The sequence below is a fragment of the Prinia subflava genome, chromosome Z (genome assembly GCF_021018805.1).
Source record: "Prinia subflava isolate CZ2003 ecotype Zambia chromosome Z, Cam_Psub_1.2, whole genome shotgun sequence".
Classification (NCBI taxonomy): domain Eukaryota; kingdom Metazoa; phylum Chordata; class Aves; order Passeriformes; family Cisticolidae; genus Prinia; species Prinia subflava.
Genome location: NC_086283.1, coordinates 53,584,740 through 53,602,355, shown reverse-complemented (window position 1 = coordinate 53,602,355; position 17,616 = coordinate 53,584,740). Strand labels below are relative to the sequence as shown.

The window sequence follows — 17,616 nt, the reverse complement described above, 5'->3', positions numbered from 1 at the left end:
AGTCTGACAAGTTATCAGTTTAGGGCAGTGGAGCCTGACAAGTTTGTTAACTTAAGGAGAAGATGTGCCTGTGTTTTATCATTAGCAGGTTCAGCAGTCGTGTTACCCATCACCTTTGAGGAGTGAAAAGGGACATTGCATAGCCTTAGTGGCTGTCATATAGACTGCAAAGATGACCATGCGGTTGGAAGTTATGGAGACAACAGAAGTCCTGTGTCAGCAGCATGGTCCTGTTTTCATCGATCATCCTCAAGTCACTCCCTGCTCCAGGCTTCAAGAAGACATCCAGTGATGCTAAGGATCAACATCTTGTCTCAATGGACTTTTTCTTTTCATGTGTTTTAATTTTATAGTAGATGTTGTTTCATTTAAGTTTCTTACATAGATGTAGTTGTATTTTAGGTAATATTTCACGTGCCTTCGGTGTATGTTTTGTAGTTATTAAGGGCTGTTATTTCACTTTGTGGTTTTTGCCTTTCTGGTCTTTGGGATCATGTAGATTTTTTTTGGAGTCAGATATTTTTTATTGATATTTTTATTAATTTTGTTATTCTTTTTTTCTTTCTAGGTGACATCCTACAGATATCATGGGCCAATTGAGTGAACAGTGGTCCAGTCCTGCACATCCTGCAATGGGTCTTTGCCCTTTCAAACATCGCATGCATTTTTGCAATTAAAAAAAAAAAAAAAAAAAAAAAAAAAAAAAAAAGGGTCAACTCAGGTTGTCCAAATAATTGGAAAATTAAATCAGTTTGCGGTTGCAGGTGTAATGCAAGGACCACTGTCCTTTGCTAAAAGGCAGAAAAAGCCCTTGTTATCTGAAAGGATGATTCCTAGAGTGATGGATCTTGACAAATTAGACTGCCATTTTTGAGCAGGCTAATGATGTTTTGTTCTTTTCTGTATTAGAATTAGTAAATAGCTAAGCTTGACGCTGGTGCATGGACATGGTTATGAAGGGTCAACACCAAATGCCACAGAACTTCCCTGACCATTTAAGTTGGTGCCCAATGAAAGTTCTGTTTAGTAATTGGTTGATTACTAATGGGACTTCTGGTGTCATGTTTGTTTTTTTCTCCTGCAAGGGCCCTGCAGGAGAGGACACAGACACAGACGCCGCCCTCAGCAAAAACTAAAAGGGGGAGATGTGGGCCTGACATTGGTCTGAATTTAGGCTTCAGGCTCTGCTAGTGTCTGTGTGAAAGGCAAGTGAGCAACTTTCTCATGTTAGCCTGAGAAATCTAAAGGAGGAATTCAAACAAACCTTGGGAAGTGAGAAACCATCTGCAGGTGGTGTTTTTCCAACATGTTTACTGGAAAGAAATATTTACAAAAGAGTGTAGACGCTGAATAACCAATCATGTTCTTTGTACCGAACTACTCTATAAAAGTAGAATTTAGAAGAATAAAGTTTGCTCTCATCTTTACCATCATGGAGAGTCATGTTGTTATTTCTGTGCCGTCCGAAAACCATAGCAACAGTCCTTTAATCATGCTTTATCTATTTTTCATTCTGTTTTTTCCATGAAAAAGGGAATAGTGAAACTAATGGAACATCCAGCCCAGTATTGCTATGTGGGAATTAAGCCACCAGAGGTTTTAAAAGTTCTCAATCTCCCATAAAGAACAGAGAGTTGCACCTGCAAGACAGCTGGCCCAGCTCAATAGTTCACAGATCAAGACTTCTTCCATTGTCTGGACCTTGGAATCAACTGGAAAGAGATTGGGAACCTACAATCAAACCTTTCTTCATTTTATTTACATGTTATATGGCGTTATATGGTCCTGAAATTCTTCAGAGAAAGAAAACGGGACAGAAAATATCTATACAATGCCATTACTAAAGGTGTCATACATCAGTGGTTATAAAATTCATATCTAAAATGCACTAATTTTTAAATGCCAAATTTCAAGTCACATGGCTGGATTATAAGTAAGAGGCAGTGATAACACTACATAGTCACTAAGCCAGACATCAGCTGTTGATTGCAATTGAAAATAGGCATAGGATTTTGCCTGAAAAGGAACTGCTGGTTATCAATACGCACAGCTGTAAAAAACCCAACCCACTGACAAAACCAGTGATAAATAAAGAAAAATGAGATTAATGAGGTAAAAGAAAGTAGAAAATGACATGCCATATCTAGAATGCAGAAACAAAATTTTAAAAGCTCAGTTAACTCCAATTTTAAGTTTACTCTCACACTAAATACAATTATGATTCTGAAATTCACTTTCTGAACTTTCCAGGTAAAGGAAAACTGCAGGACTGCCACTTTAAGCATTCATAAATAAATAGCCCAGAAAACAAAGGAAAGTGAAGTTCTCCAGAAATTCATTTCAGAAAACCTTGCAGGCTTAGTCTGGCTTCTTACAAGTTATGAACAGTGAAGCCGTGCAAAAGTAGAGCATTTTACTGATATAAAACTGATTAAAATGTAATAGTTTCTCATTTGATCTGCTTCCCACATAGGCAATATTACAACCAGATTAAATATTTGGCTAAGGACTCACTGACATTTTGACATACATTTGTCCTTTGAAGAACTCCTTGATCTCTCTTGGTTCAAAAAAGAAAATGCCAAAAATTGAACACAAAAATGGAAAAAAAAAAAAATAAATAAATAAATAAAAAAAATCTAGTATTAAATGCACACATTTTGGCTGATCTACTGAATAGGAATGAAGCTACTGAAGGGGTTAGAGAACTGACTCATGCCAAATGAGCGTACAAGAACTACCTTAGGGAAAAAAAAACAACAACAAAACCTCAACAAACAAAAATATGCTTCTCAACATAAACTTTCAAATTCCACATTAGATCATGTAATGGTTTTTTAAATAAAGAATAATTCTAGTCTATTTTCTTTCTAATGGCTAAGAACAAATATATCTATTTTCCTGTACATACAGATGGAAGAGCAACACTAATTTTGAAAACAAAAAAATTTTCCCAGTACTGCAACATTATGCACACCTTCATACAAGAACAATAAAGACACACAGTGCATTTTAAATGACTTTTCTTATAGCTCATGTCTACTTTCAAGCAGCATGGACAAGCACAACCTCTTCTATGACTGAATGATTTGTCTGTGCTAAGAAAAGAGGAGGTTCAGTTTCAGTATTATTCTGTCCTTCTACTATGGAATCATCAGCAGCTACCAAAGTTTAGCCAAACAGTTTATTTAAAAACAGTGACAACATTTACATTATACTAAGTAATGTGAAGATATTTCTTTCCACTATATTGCTTCAATTCTTCCTACAACTTTGCACAATATACCAAGACTCTGAAATACAATAATTTCTTTTTAAAGCATCCTCTTACAGGCAATGCAAAAGTATTGCTGATTTAACCTTGTGTATGTTCTAACCTACAGCCTGATCATTTGATACTTACATGGTCCTCCATGCTAAAAGTAACCTAACAAGATAAGGCTTTCTTTAAAACAATGTGAAGAGATCTGGCCAGTACTTAATCAAAGTCATGATAACCTCCCTTGCACCACTTTATCCAAAGGTAAATTTTAACCCACTCCTAAGTGGTCAGTCTACTGCAAATAACTTTGCATTTAACCACAGAGCAAGAACCTGCATAGACAACACAACAAGTTGTCACAGGCTTGTGTAATCACCCAAAGCAGCACACTTTTTCATCATGGCAAATATGAACCAAGTTAGCTTCTCAGCTGATGATCACAGGGCTGGCTCACATCTCTACAAGGTCGGGTTGAGAGGTGAAGTTGTTCCACCTGGAAAAGACCAGCCTTTCAGTACCTGAAGAGGACCTACAAGAAGGCTGGAGAATGACTTGACCAAGGCAAGCAGCAACAGAACATGAGGGAGTGGTTTCAAAATAAGAGAGGACAGGTTTAGATTAGTATTAGGAAGAAATTCTTCACTGCGCAGATGGTGAAGCACTGGAGCAAGCTGCCCAGAGAAGCTGTAGATGCCTCCTCTCTGGAAGTGTTTAAAGTCTGGCTGAATTTGCCTTTGAGCATCCTGGTCTAGGATCTAGGTCTAGGAAGGTGTACCTGTCCATGGCAGAGGAGTCAGAACTAGGTGACTTTTAAGGTCCATTCCAAACCAAACCACTCTGTGGTTCTAAAACTTTCCTTCCTGGTAGGCAACTATCCTCCCCTCCCTCGAATAAAAAAACCAAAAACCCGTGGACAAAAATAACAGCTACCCAGGATATGACAGCAGCACCGCTGTGTCACACAATCACTGTGCTTACTACCACTCTAAGGTAAATGCAAGTGAACTTAAAGTTCTACAATACATTTATTTTGTTCTTAGTCATGTATTTACAGACAGAAGTAACCCAAATAATTTATTACAACTCTAAGCAAGTTTACTCAATTTGGTTTGGAAATATGTACAACAGGTCTCTGGAAATCAGGGAGAAAAATGTCTGTTTAAAAAAGTAAAGCACCTCTGTTCTCTGCTTGTGTCTCCTCAAGGAGTATACTTTGGTCAGCCTCTGTCAGAAGACTAGGTTTGATTTCTATCGTGCTAATCAGAGAAGAATCCAAAGCCAAAAGGATCACTCCAACATTCTGGAAGAGCAAGCCTAGGGCAAACGTATGTTCCCTTGTAGTTAGAATGTAATGGAGTGGAAAGTTACTGCACTTATAAGTCTGTTAGGCTGACTTATCATGGCAAGTCAAACTCTTGCGTTTACGACTCTTGAGAAGGATGGCTGATCTTTCTAAGTGTCATTTTAAGTGCGTAACAACCATTTCTCAACAATCCAGGCTAGCAGGGCTACCACACCTTTAAACATGGAAGGAACATGAGCAGTGTGATAAATGATGTGGGATAATTTGTGTTTATAATGTATGTATAATATAAATCAAGTTATGCCCTTTGGAATAAAAGGTAAAATCATACAAGGCTGGGGGGCGCGGGGGGTAGACGGATTCGGGAACGACCTTGCCGAACTGGGGAATGACCGGATTTACAAATGAAGGTCATGTTCCGCCACCAGGGACACGCATCTCAATGCACGATTCCCAGAAGTTGTACCGAATATTCATCTCCCCACAGGAGAACTATTCAAGGGACCAAACGGCAAAGATGAATCTCCATAAATATGAAGGAAAGCTGATTCAACTGACCAAGCAGCAAAGATGGACCTCCATGAATACAAAGGAAAACTGGAGGGACAAAGAATGCATGGAGTAATGCTCGGTCCTGCTAAAAGAACTGCATAAAAACTGGGCTCACGGAACCGACAGCGGGAACCGGGGGAGCAGCGGTCCGATAGAGGCCGCAGCTAAGGCTCACCCAGTGCCGATCCCGGGACTCGACACTGATTCTTTGATTGTTGGCTTACCCAAAATTCTGTCCAATTATTTCTCTAAAATTAATAAAATCATTTATCAATTTGGAATTGGCTTGGCATTTATTACAAACAGCATATAATTTTGGGGGGCAGGGGGCTGATCTCCATTAGATGGACCACTTGCAAGCTTTTTAGTCTGTGTGTCACAAGTACCAAATTATTCTTTGATATGTTTTTGAGCATCCTGAGAAGATGCCACTGCAAAACCAAATTAAACCTACGCATAATACAAAAAATTCCTAAACTAATGTAAGAATTTGTGACACAAATACCTGTGCAAATAAAATACTTGTGCAACACAGCAACCACCTACCAACTTTTAATGCAAATAAAGTGCATAAATATTCAAAATTCTTAAAACAAGCTATTATTCAAAGTATTGACTAGAAAATCAAAATTTAATTGTTATGAACCCCAACCCAAGTAACCAATGAGGCTATTGACATATAAGTAGTAATTCAGCACTTACAAAGAAAAGAAAAAGCAGGACCAAAACTATGACAACCAAAAGTATGACAATCAAAACTACGACAAGATTTGCCAAATCTATTTATTCATAGATTTGAGACACATGCCTCCAAACTTCTCCCATAACCATCACAGTAGCTACAACCATAACAGTTTTTAATAAATCAGATATTAACTTGGGGTTTCCACTGGACAGAAACACTGATTGCCCGTATTTTAATAAAATCACAGCTCTTTTTCTTAAATCTGCTGACAGCAGGAAGAAGAATTAGAATTAAAATATTGATAAACTTTGGCCTCCTCTAGTCAGAAGAAAATGAATAATTTTTTTTGGAATCACTGCAATGTAGGAGCAAACAATACCACTTTTGCAAACTGAAGCATGATCACAGTGATAGATATTAAACTCATATTCTAAACATAGGAAAATTTCTCCCTACACATCTGATTTTCAAAAAAGCTTATAGACATAGGCAACTCCAATCAATAGCATTTTTCATCCTATCTTTGCAATGACCAGGGGAAAAAAAAAACATTAAAAAACCAAAACTGAAAAAACAATTCAGAGAAAATGATCTCTATCATTTGAAAATGCTGAGCAGTTCTAAACTGAATTCAGATTCAGCCATTTTAGCATATACTGAATCAGTTCTCAAATGCATTCATGTAAGTGTCTACAGTGGACTCATAAACCACTTAAATGAAAACACTTGCTGTCAAGAATGGCAGTCTCTTGCCATGGCTACTAATGAAAAATGAGATGTTAGTTTTTCCAGATCAACTGCAGAATATTCACTCACTGTCTAAAAATCTTGGCCTAAAAAGATTACCACATTTAAATGGTGAATAGCTGCAACAGATGTCAAAGATGCAATCTGCATAACAGCAAGTCACTGAAAACAAATTTCAGCATTGTATTATATGAGTTCTAATTACAGCTAACTACAACGGTTTCTGTAAGTCTGGAGAGTCAGAAAGAACAAAAACTGTTCCTTTAAAAGAAGAGAAATTAGCTGTAGAAGATTTATATCAGGTATTTGCAATATTAATTTAAATACTGCAGTCAGCACTGGATTCATCAAAGACAATGGTACCTTATTAAACCACCAACCATAGATTCTTCTCTAAGATGAAAACCATAAGCATTGTGAAACCATCAGCATTGTGACATAACATTTGTTTGAGTACAGCCCTTTCACACTTTTAGCGAAAAAACACAACACATTCTTCGTAAGTATGTATGTGAGTGTGAGCAATTATTGGTAAGGAGCAAGATAACAGAGAGAAAAGTTCAGCTGTGAAACCAGTGACTCTCCCTAAAAGCTGTTGAGACATCGGAACACACAAATCCTCATACCACTAGTATTTCTTAAAAAGCACATTAGAAAAAAAATGCACAAAATATTGGTTCTCATTTTAGTATGGTATCTGCATACTCATGAAACTAATTAGTATATCTGAAGTATTTAAGCAGATGATAAAATAGCTTAAGTTATTCTGCGAAGTTATTTACTGGACTGTGAAAAAATGAACTTTAAGACAACATCTGCATGCATTTGAGTACAGACGACATAAAACACTATGTTGTTCTCATTCTCTAGTTGCAGAAACCTAACAAAATGATGTCAGGGCTTCCAGAGTGACAAGCACCTTGGAATTACTTGTTCTCTACCATACCATGTCTGACCCACAGTAAACCTGCTTTCCTTGTCTTACTTTGGTGGTAACTTGCATTCAAAATGCTGCTCTGAAACTACTGCCCTGTGCAACTAGAACAAATGGAAATGAAATGAAAAAGTAAATTAGTTATGACAGAACGTGGAGGCAGAACTTCCAGCTTCAGCAAAAGGTAAATGTAGGTGGTTTGTTTTTTTTTTTTCCTTTAAAATCTCATTTTGTCTCTGCTAAGTTTTATATATGATCTCAGTTAGATTCACAATAAACACTTAAGTGTATTTTCTGAGATTCTGCACCAGTCTGGGTATTGGTGGCAACAACAATCCTCCCCAAAACACACACATCCCTCCTCCATTTTGAAAATGCACATGCTTATTTGCAGGGAGGACTAAATTGTCTTGTGGTCCATGAAACAAAGCTGAGTCTACTCCGTTGGGTAGCAGAGAAGGGGAAATAAAGAAAATGAAGAACAGAAAAAGTGATCTATCTTCCAGCAAACACAATCTCAGGAAGGAGGATATTCTTCCCCATAAAATCAGGTGAGGCTTTCTAGAAGTCTGTCCTGGAGATTATCAAAGTACACGCTAAAACAACCACACCTCTGCCTCTTTTGCTCATGCCAGTGCTATGCTGCGCCACCCTTACCCAAATACAAACACTCCTAGAAATGTGATTAGAGGCTTAAGTACAACCAAAACCTAGGAAGTTTATTCACATAATTCACTTTTCTTTCTTCAATTAAATTATACCTAAGAGCAAAGGAAAAAACCTGCCTCAAACAAATCCATGTAAATTCAGTTGTTCAAGCCTCTAGTCTAAAACTATCTGCAATGCAATGCCCGTTTTACTGCTGGTTAGCCACCAAGGTTACAGCATTTGCAAATGTACTTTTCATCCACTATTAATACAGCCGCATATCCCTAGTGGCATGAAGTAACATTAACCTGTCTGATCTCCTTCCATACAAGCAGGTGTAAGTACTGTAAACACAGTGCTGGGGTTTAAGATTCTTCCTTTCGTTTGTTCCTCTCAGGGAATCTTCTCCCATATGTGTTGCTAGGAGACAATAGCGACCGGGTACTTAGGAGACAAGAGAAGTGGCCAGCTCAGGGAAGAGGTCCAGCTGGCTGCCTCTCTGGAGTTTCTCTGGGAAGGGCAGAGATGCCTCGAGAATTGTGCTGCAAAAAGAAGGGGCTGGGGCAGCTCCTAGCTCTCTTGCACTCAGCTGGGGAAGAGAATTCACTGCCGCTGCTGGAGGCCAGCCCCGTCCTGCTTCTTCTGATGTGGGTTGAGCCTTTGCTCGTGAAAGCAGCCACTGAACTGGAACCTTATTAAGACCTATCTCACTAGAAAAGGGACTTTTCACCATCTGCTCAGGAGCCTTAAGAGAAAACTCTGGGATCCCAAGCCCTTTCCCCTCCCAGGGAGCCTTTTCCCTGCCCCACTCAAAGGCAGGCTGCCGCTTCCCCACCTCCATCCATTTTTTTTTGTTTGGTTTTATTTTGCCACTGCTCTGAGTTTTTCATGACACTGTAGCTCTCCACAGACTGAACACCCTGTGGTTCCAGCCACAGCTGTGAAGTTTCTGACACATGTCGTCCACCACTCTGACTTGCTCATCCCTGCCATCCCAGCTTGCTGCTCTGAGGTCCCTGCTACAGGTTCTTTTGCTGTCCAGAGGGGGCACCAGGATCAGCGGCCCCTGGGGGTTTGTAAAGAAAACCTTCTCCATCCCTTCTGCCGGCTGCATCCGCCATTGTCCACCTGGAGAGAGGCCGGGCCCGCGCCACAGCACCCCCTGCAGGCGTGGGGCAGTAACCGCGATGGCCCCGCCCACCGGGAGCCAGCAGCGCCCCCTGCCGGCCGCGGGCGGAACTCCACCAGGGGAAAGCGCCTCGAGAGCGGGAAGAGCCTGCGCTGGGTTTGCTGCTCCTTTGTTGTCACTGCCACTGTTGCTATTTGTTTGACTTGTTACCCATACTAGTAAAGAACTGTTACTCCATTTCTCTTACCTTTGCCTGAAAGCTTCTTAATTTCAAATTTGTAACAAGTTGGAAGGAAGAGCATCATAATCTGCATTCCAAGGGAGGCTCCTGCCTTCCTGAGCAGACATCTGTCTTTCAAACCAAGACACACAGGTATAACTGAAGGCAGGAATAAAATTCCCCCCAACTCAAACATATAGGAAAGTGCTTGCCCTCTCATCCTCTGTCTGGCACCTAACAGTACGTATGCTTTACTGACAAAATAGGGGAGCAGAAGACAGAGATGTAATTCACCTGAGATGAACTAGAAGTCTAGGAACTGAAGACTTCTGTGCTTATTCACTCCTCCCTTCAGCAGTAGGGAGAGACGACCCAGAGGTCAGCTGCTCTGCCTATAAACATAAAACCATAAGAATATGCAACAAGCTGTAGTTCCCAAGTATACTGAACATCTGCATATCCCTTAACCCTAAAAGCACTCAAGAACAGATTTCTGTGAAGTCACATGAAAGTCAGAATCTACTGTTAAGCTGCTTTTGAAGGCAGACATGACAGACTATGGATTTTGGCCTATTATATCTCACAAAATCTCAGCACCACAATATCTCATTTGTAATTCTACCGATAGCTAAACAATCAATTAATGGCTTTGTACATCATCTTTCACCAACAAGACAAAGAATTTCTGAAGGGGATTTCTGAAGAAAAAGCTAATTACATCCATTCAACAAAGCTCTTTGCAGCAGAAACATTTTGAGAAAGGAGTAAATTGATCTCTAACTTGTTTGCCCCCATTCAAGCTTCACTCTGTAATAAATGAGTATTGTTGGTGCTAAATTGTAACTTTATATATACTTATATCAACAGGTTAGTGCTAAATTGTAACTTTATATATTTAATATTAATGGTTAATGTTAAATTGTAACTTTATAGTTAATCAATATTAGCAGAACTAGTAAAACTTCAGTAACAAAGGTATAGTGTTAGAAGTTGTCCCCCTCTTTGGCAAAATATCATCAGAAGCAGGATGTAACTTCTGTTAGTAGTTACTAGTAGGGAGTAGTAGTGTCCTTGAGATGCTAAAAACAGGTTTGGGATGAGTCCAGGAAAATTGAGACAAATCCAGATTTTTTTTTAAAGAATTATTGCCTTATCTATTGGAACTGTAGCTTGGCACACATATGTAACTGGTGAGGTCAAGCAAAGGACACACAAGGAAGAGGAGCAGTCTTCATCTCACGACCGCCAAAATGCGTCGGATGACCCCCAGAAAATAACCGGAGCATACGCAATGAAGAAGGTGACGCAGATTTCAAGAATCAAAACTGGGAGGAGACAATCGAAGATGGGAGGAGATGGAGTGTTAGCTATAGTATAAAAGTATAGATGAAATAGGCTTTGATTGTACATGTGGCAGGGTGTCTTGAATCCTGCACATGTACCCCGGCCTGGCTGGCCTTTTGCTTAAGTTTTATTGATACTGGGTCCATTCACTGCTAAATTACTTTTATGAAGATGGGATACATTTTATTTGAATGTATCCTTTTATTTGATTAATGCAATTAAACTTATTTGCTGCTATATCAATTTTGTTTGGATTGGATTTTTTTGTTGATATTCATAACAACTGTGATGTTTAGATCATTGTCTAAAACATACATGGTTATTAAACATGACAGGCAAGCTATTGTCCAGAATCAGTCAATTCTTTTCCAAGTATAATTTTATCAGTTACACAAACTCCATGTTTGAAGCACTATTTTTACTAATTTTTATCATTCCTAAAAACCTGAAAAAAGACGGTCTAATTTGCAGTCACTTTTAAGTGCACAATGAAAACCAGAAGTAAGTTACAGATACGCAGCAGAATACACACAAATACTTCCCAGTCCATGGCACATACTCAGCTTTTGCTTACCAAAAGAACCCTAAGCACAACCCTGGACTTCAGCAAACATTGTGCTTGTCACGGTATCCAGAAAAGTCTATCAACAAAACTTTACAGAATTATCACTGGAGAACTAATCTAGAACATGAATTTTCTTGTGCTACTCAGGTCACAAAATATTAAATCTAGAAAGGTGAAAATTTCCCCTATTTAAAAATTTCAGCTGAAACCACAAGATAATATATTGGACTTGAGCTGCCTTGGTGCTGCATAACTAGCCACAACTTCCATGTAAGAAACATAAACACTAAATTAGGAAAAAATTGAAACAGTTCTGAATCAAATAATTACTTGATTTTTATAAATTAAATAGACCAAAAGTCTGACATCTAATGACTCTTTCTATCCTTATCCACCTAGGGTATGAAATCATGATCTTGCTAAGTTCTTTTACATTTAAGTGGGATCCAAAGAAGTTAATGGAAAAAGAAGTTGAGCAGTTGGGTTTTGCTTGTTTTGTTGTTGTTTACATTGTTTTTGAAGTCTATGTTGGTGACACTTTACCTCAGTATGATGGCATAAACCACCTAGAACAGCTTACTATACTACAAAGCAGTAACTATCTGATACAGCTCCCTTTTGTTCAAAATACTATATGGAACAGAATGCTTAAATTCAGCACCCATTCTGTGAAAGTCAAGTATTTATTAAATCACTGAAATCCACAGAACTGCTTCTGAAATAAGCACCTACTCTCACTGGTATTTGTAGGTGCAGAACTTGAATACTGTACTGGAATATTCCACAATAACATTAAAACAACACACAAAAAAGGTCTTAACAAAAAAAAAAAAAACAAACCAAACCAAATCAAGGAACTCATCAAGTTTTAGGGATTTTTAAGTCTTATCAAAAAGAGTATAAATTCATCAAAATATTTCAAGAACATCTCCACCAAGGTGTAATAACTGCAAAAATTAAAATATGATTAGGTATCAGTCACAGCTAGAAGACACCACAGGTAATCATTACTATTTCTATACATTTCATTTGGTGGAACCATTATGGTAATGAAGTTTCCAAGTCAGTCATTCAAGACCTCAAATAACATAGATTTACAGCAGTTTCACAACATATATTACAGGAAAGAAATAAAAAAATATAACCTGGATTTGTAGAACCATCCTCCACAATCTGAAAGCCAAATCCATTTACCTCCTGAATTGTATGTCTTCAGCAAATTCACATTTTACCCTATTACAGAAAGGGTACCCTATTAACTTCAGCCACCACATGGTGAAAGCAGTTCAAATTAAATTATTTCACCATTGTTTGAAATGGATCAGTGACAAGGCCCCTTTGTCTCTGGAATCAATTGTTCACAGCTAAATAGAAACCAGTTTACTGGACTGTTTTAAGGATCTCAACATATATTCACGTCAGAGACACAGACAGAAGCAAGTCTATGAATTCATAAAGCAAAGTCAGATTCCCCATTCTTTACAGTAGATGGCACAATGACATCTAGATAGCATCTGGACAGCAAGTAGGACACATCCTGATATACAGGAGATACTCATAAGGAGAACTAGTGTCAAGAAAGATCAGTATTCACTCTTCCATCATAAAATCACTGACCTCTGAAGAGCAGTAAGAGAAGGAACACAACGAAAACAACAAACCAAATATTTCTCTCACACCTGTCAGGAGAAAAAAGCTAACCACACAACAGGAAACAACTTTCTGTAAGTGTGTTCTCTCTTTTGGTTCAGCTTCAGTGAACAACTTTCGAAGATGGTTTTCTAAACCAGTTTGTTGAATTGGTTTTAGTCCCCTATGAAAACATGTTCTCATACCATACCATAAAGAAATCAAGTTTGATCTTTCTGTTACCTGGTGAAAAAAAAGAAGGAAAGGAGACAAAAAACCAAAATGGAATGATAAGTTTGCAGTAAAAGGCTTCATTGTTCAGAAAGGAAAATATAAATTTAAAAATGGTGTTTCGCTTCAGTAAATAGAATCCTTCTAAAAATATTTCGTTTGTCAAACATTAAGCAAATCATGCATTACATTAACACACAGCTCTTGCATCAGCTAGAGGTGTACAGATCTGAACATGTCAAAGAGTGCAGCCTGGCAACAGATAGCAAGGAAAGATACTGGGTAAGAGGATGAAAGAATACTCAGACTGAGAAAATATAAAGTACTGAATATGAATGTACGAAATGTTTATTACCTTTAGGCCTGTATGTTACTTGGTAATTTCATAAATATTTAGAGCTACACTGAGTCACTACTTACATGAGCAAAGATCTATTGAAAAGTACGCCTGGTTTAAAGAAATACTAGTTCCTAACTTCTTTTGGCAAGCTGATCACTGAGACTGCATTACTTGCAGTCTTCTTTTTCCTCAGCCTCACTTGCCAAACAGTTTTTGAAAATAAAGTTTTACCAGTCTCAGGTTTTTAATTTGGTTGAATACAGCCTAGCATAATTCACAATGGCAAGAACACTGGAGAGCCTTCACTAAGTGAAGATACAGAGATTAGGCAAGTTCTTCAACTACATCTACTCCTTCTGGGATATGAAGGCCCACAGTACTGAATTTTGACTAAATCAACACAACCAAGACAGAAAGAAAAATCTTCTGAATGTCACAGAAAAGAATACAATGACAAGCTAAAATAAAGATGTTATAGACAAGAAACTTCACCAAGACGATAAAATAGAGAACAATTTTACAAAATAAAATTTAGCTCTAGCAACACAACTGCAATGTAACAGAGTTAAGTGTGACTACTTTTAAGTGATCCATTATTTTAAGAGACATGTTGTGGATGGGTTATTTTTATTTTGTTTGTTTTGGTCTTCAGCCTAAGAATTGGTTTAAGTGGCTGAAGGCCTATTCTGAGGGACGAGCTGCATACTTCCATCTATTTCACAATTTTAGTAGGTGAGCATAATTTCAAAACACGGTAGTTATCACAACAAAGGACAAATTAACTACAACTGGTAAAACTATCCTAGTTTAGGCAATATTGCTTTCAGACTGAAAAATGTAAAAAGAAGTAACTGCCTGCTGCAGGAATTCACTGATGGACAAGGCTATAGACTTTTGCTCTAGATGTAACACAACTGCCTCAGAAGCTATGATGTAGACACCCATTCCAGAATTATATTTTAACTTGGATGACTTAAGTTTTATGTCATAAAATCTTTCTATATATTATTTTCTCAATAATAAATGTTTGCTAATTAATCAATGCTTATTAATGGGGATGGAAAAAGCTGCAGAAAGAAGTATTCATATACAATATTTAATGAGCATATTTCTATCTCAGTAAAAGCTGCAAGGTTATGCCATTCCAATGCTTCTCCACTAGAAGCTTCTAAAGCAAAGAAGACAAAAGATGACATAGCTAGGACATTTGTTACTTAAGAGCAGTGCTCAGAAACTATGGCTATCCATGTGTATAAATAAAGACCATGTCTTTAAGTATGATCCTTGAAAAACGAAACATTTACTTTGAATTACGGTAACAGGTCTAGAACGCAAATATAAAGTATCAGGTCTTCCCACCCTCAGCATTCACCCTTAATTTACAAGCTAGAAATAAAACAGTTTCATGGCAGATCACTTTAGATATGCTTGAACTACCTTCAAGTGTTTTGGTTTTACGTCATAAGCAGCAAAAAAATAAGCCATATTTATCAAAGCCAGAAGGGGGTGCTCTGAATAACTGAGGTGGAGGGTACTGAACTAAGCATTTGCCTTACACTAGTAAAGAGGTCAAAAGCATGCTGTCTTGTTTTCATTTGGGAGCTCACTTAACATGCCTTTATCACAAAAAAATCAAACAAACAAACAAGCAACGACAACTGCAAAAAAAAATCTGAAGGCACTTCTTTTAGGAAAAAGGAAATGCTTCAGTTTGTACTATCGTCATCACAAGGGCAAATTAATCAGTGACAGACAGCTAGCAACACGAAGACCTGACAAGTGTAAATTCCGGTTTTGTATTCCATGTTTTGCAAGCTGTTTAAGATACTAACAAGCAGATACAGGAAATACAAAAAAGCCAAAATGCCTACGCTACGGGTTTTACCTACACAATGCCTATTCTGACATAACTAGTTCGGATCTTTTTAATGTGATTATGCAGAGTTGACCCCTTATACCGAATTCTGTCCTGAAATGAAAGAAAAGGCCCTAGCTCATTCTGCCAAGTGTAACACAGTATTTCATCTCTCCCAGCACTTTGGTGCATCAACCTCCCCCCACCCAACACGAGAAAAAGATACGCACATTCCAATCAAGCCTCTCTCAGCGGGGCTCACCCAGTTCCCCCCTCCTTCCCTCCCTTCCTCCCTCGCCCCAGGCCTTGCCAGGTTCCCAAATCACCTCTGATTTTAGGTTTCATTTTGTTGTAAACAGCAAAACGAAAGGAGAAAGCTTCCAAAGCGAGGATCCTTACCCTTGAAATCCCGCCATGCGAGCAAATAAGGAGGGTCAATTGTTTTTCCTTTTTTTTTTTGGTGGTGGTTTTTTTGGTTGTTTTTTTTTTTTTTTTTGGATGGGCGATGAAGGGGGAGGGGAGAAGAAACAAAAGCCTACACGGAGGAGCGGCTAAGCAGCGGAGGCTGAGGGAGAAGGCGGAGACCCTGGTGGAGGAGCAGGGCGGGCGTCAGCCATGTTGTGTGTGCGTGTGTGTGTCTGTGTGTGTATGTGTGTGTGTGTGTGCGTGTGCGTGTGTTGGTCCAGTATTTACAAACCTGCAGCTGCAGCAGCGCTTGGAGCCTGGGAGAGAGAGGGGAACGCAGGGAGGCAGCGGGAAGGGAGGAGGGAGGAAAGGAGCGAGGGAGGAGGGGAAAGCGGCACAGCAGACAAAGGATCGCAGCAGCGCAGAGCGAGCGGGGCGCGCACACTCCGCGCCGGCGCTGTCTCCCGCGGCCTCGGCTCCCCCGCCGCCCTCACGCCCCCCTCGTCCCGCTTTCCCGCCTCCACCTCCCCCGGGAAAGGTTTATCCGCCAGCAGCCCCTCGGCGGGCCCCAGCCCGCACACAATAGCTCCGCAGCGGGGAAAGGGGGAGGGCACCGCTCCCCTACGGATGGATGCGGCGGGGGGCCGTGCCGGGGGAGGGCGGCAGAGCCTCGGAGCCCGGAAGGGCGGGGGGGTTGCCAAGCAGCCGGGGAGCTTGCGGGGGAAGGGAGAGCAGAGACGACACCTCCAGAGCGGAGCCCCCGCGGCCCGATGCCGCCCGCGGCTTCCGGGTGGGGAGGGCGGGGGATCCACGATGCGAGAGCCCCGAGGGAGGCGAGGCGCGGCCGGGCTGGGAGCGCCGGTCCCCCCACAGCGACTCCCTCCGGCTCTGCCCGGTACTGGGCCGGGCCAGGCCAAGGGCGGCGCGACGGGCTGCGCTCCCCCCGTCCCCTCCCTCGCCCCGGTCGCTCACCTGCCGGCGGGGCGGGCGCCCGGGGCTGCCAGGGCTGCCGCGCAGCCCCTCCCGGCCGGGCCGCTCAGCTTCTCTGCGGCGGCGGCGGCAGCAGCGGCGGCGGGCACGGCCGCTCTCCTCGTCTCGCTTGTCCCCCTCCGCCGCCGCTGCTGCCTCCAGCTCGCCTCTGCCACATTTGGATCCCCCTCGCCCTACGCGATCTCCGCCGCCAGGATAGAGGCCTCCTCACCTTCCTGCCAAATAGTGAGCCGCCCGCATCGCGCCGTTCAAAACACAGGGCCGGGGCCCGCCCTCGTCCCCCGCGCCGGCCCCCCCTGCCGGCGCGCAGGCGCACTGCGCCGCCCCGACTGCGGCGGGCGCAGCCCCACCCGCCCCGCCGAGGGCCGGCTGCGAGGCCTGCGGCGGCCGCTGGCGCACGGCGTGTCCCCGGCGCGCCCCGGGTCACCCTGCAGCCCTCAGTGTGTACTGAGAACCAGCGAACCATCGCCGAATGTCCTGTGCTGGGAGGATCATGGAGTCCCGCTCCCAGCCCTGCACGGGACATCCCCATGAGTCACACCATGTGCCTAAGAACATTGTCCGAACGCTTCTTGTGTTCCGTCAGGTTTGGTGCTGGAGAAGGTCAAGAGTGTAGTGCAGATGCCAGAAGGCCCGCTAGCACTTCACCTTAGCAGGGAAGGTACTTGTAAAAGATACAAGCAAACAACTGCATTTTGCATGAATTGCCTTCTCATTTCAAGAGAGGCAATATTACTGGGAGAAAGAAGGAGTAGTTCCTTCAAAACTTAAGAGTTC

At 41.1% G+C, this 17,616-nt stretch overlaps 1 protein-coding gene across 3 annotated transcripts in view; it reads right to left on the bottom strand.

Annotated features, from left to right (window-relative positions):
* The window catches only part of SPIN1 (spindlin 1), a 59,070-nt gene extending 41,897 nt beyond the window's left edge, over positions 1-17,173 (bottom strand). Inside the window, exon 1 of one of the 3 annotated variants that reach the window (XM_063421571.1) lies at positions 17,051-17,173. The gene's annotated coding sequence lies outside the window, so the exon portion shown is untranslated. Of the gene's footprint in view, positions 1-15,843; positions 15,987-16,821; positions 16,965-17,050 lie in introns of those variants that run through there. The other 2 variants (XM_063421570.1, XM_063421569.1) reach the window with 2 other exon arrangements.
* Positions 17,174-17,616: the final 443 nt, after the last annotated feature.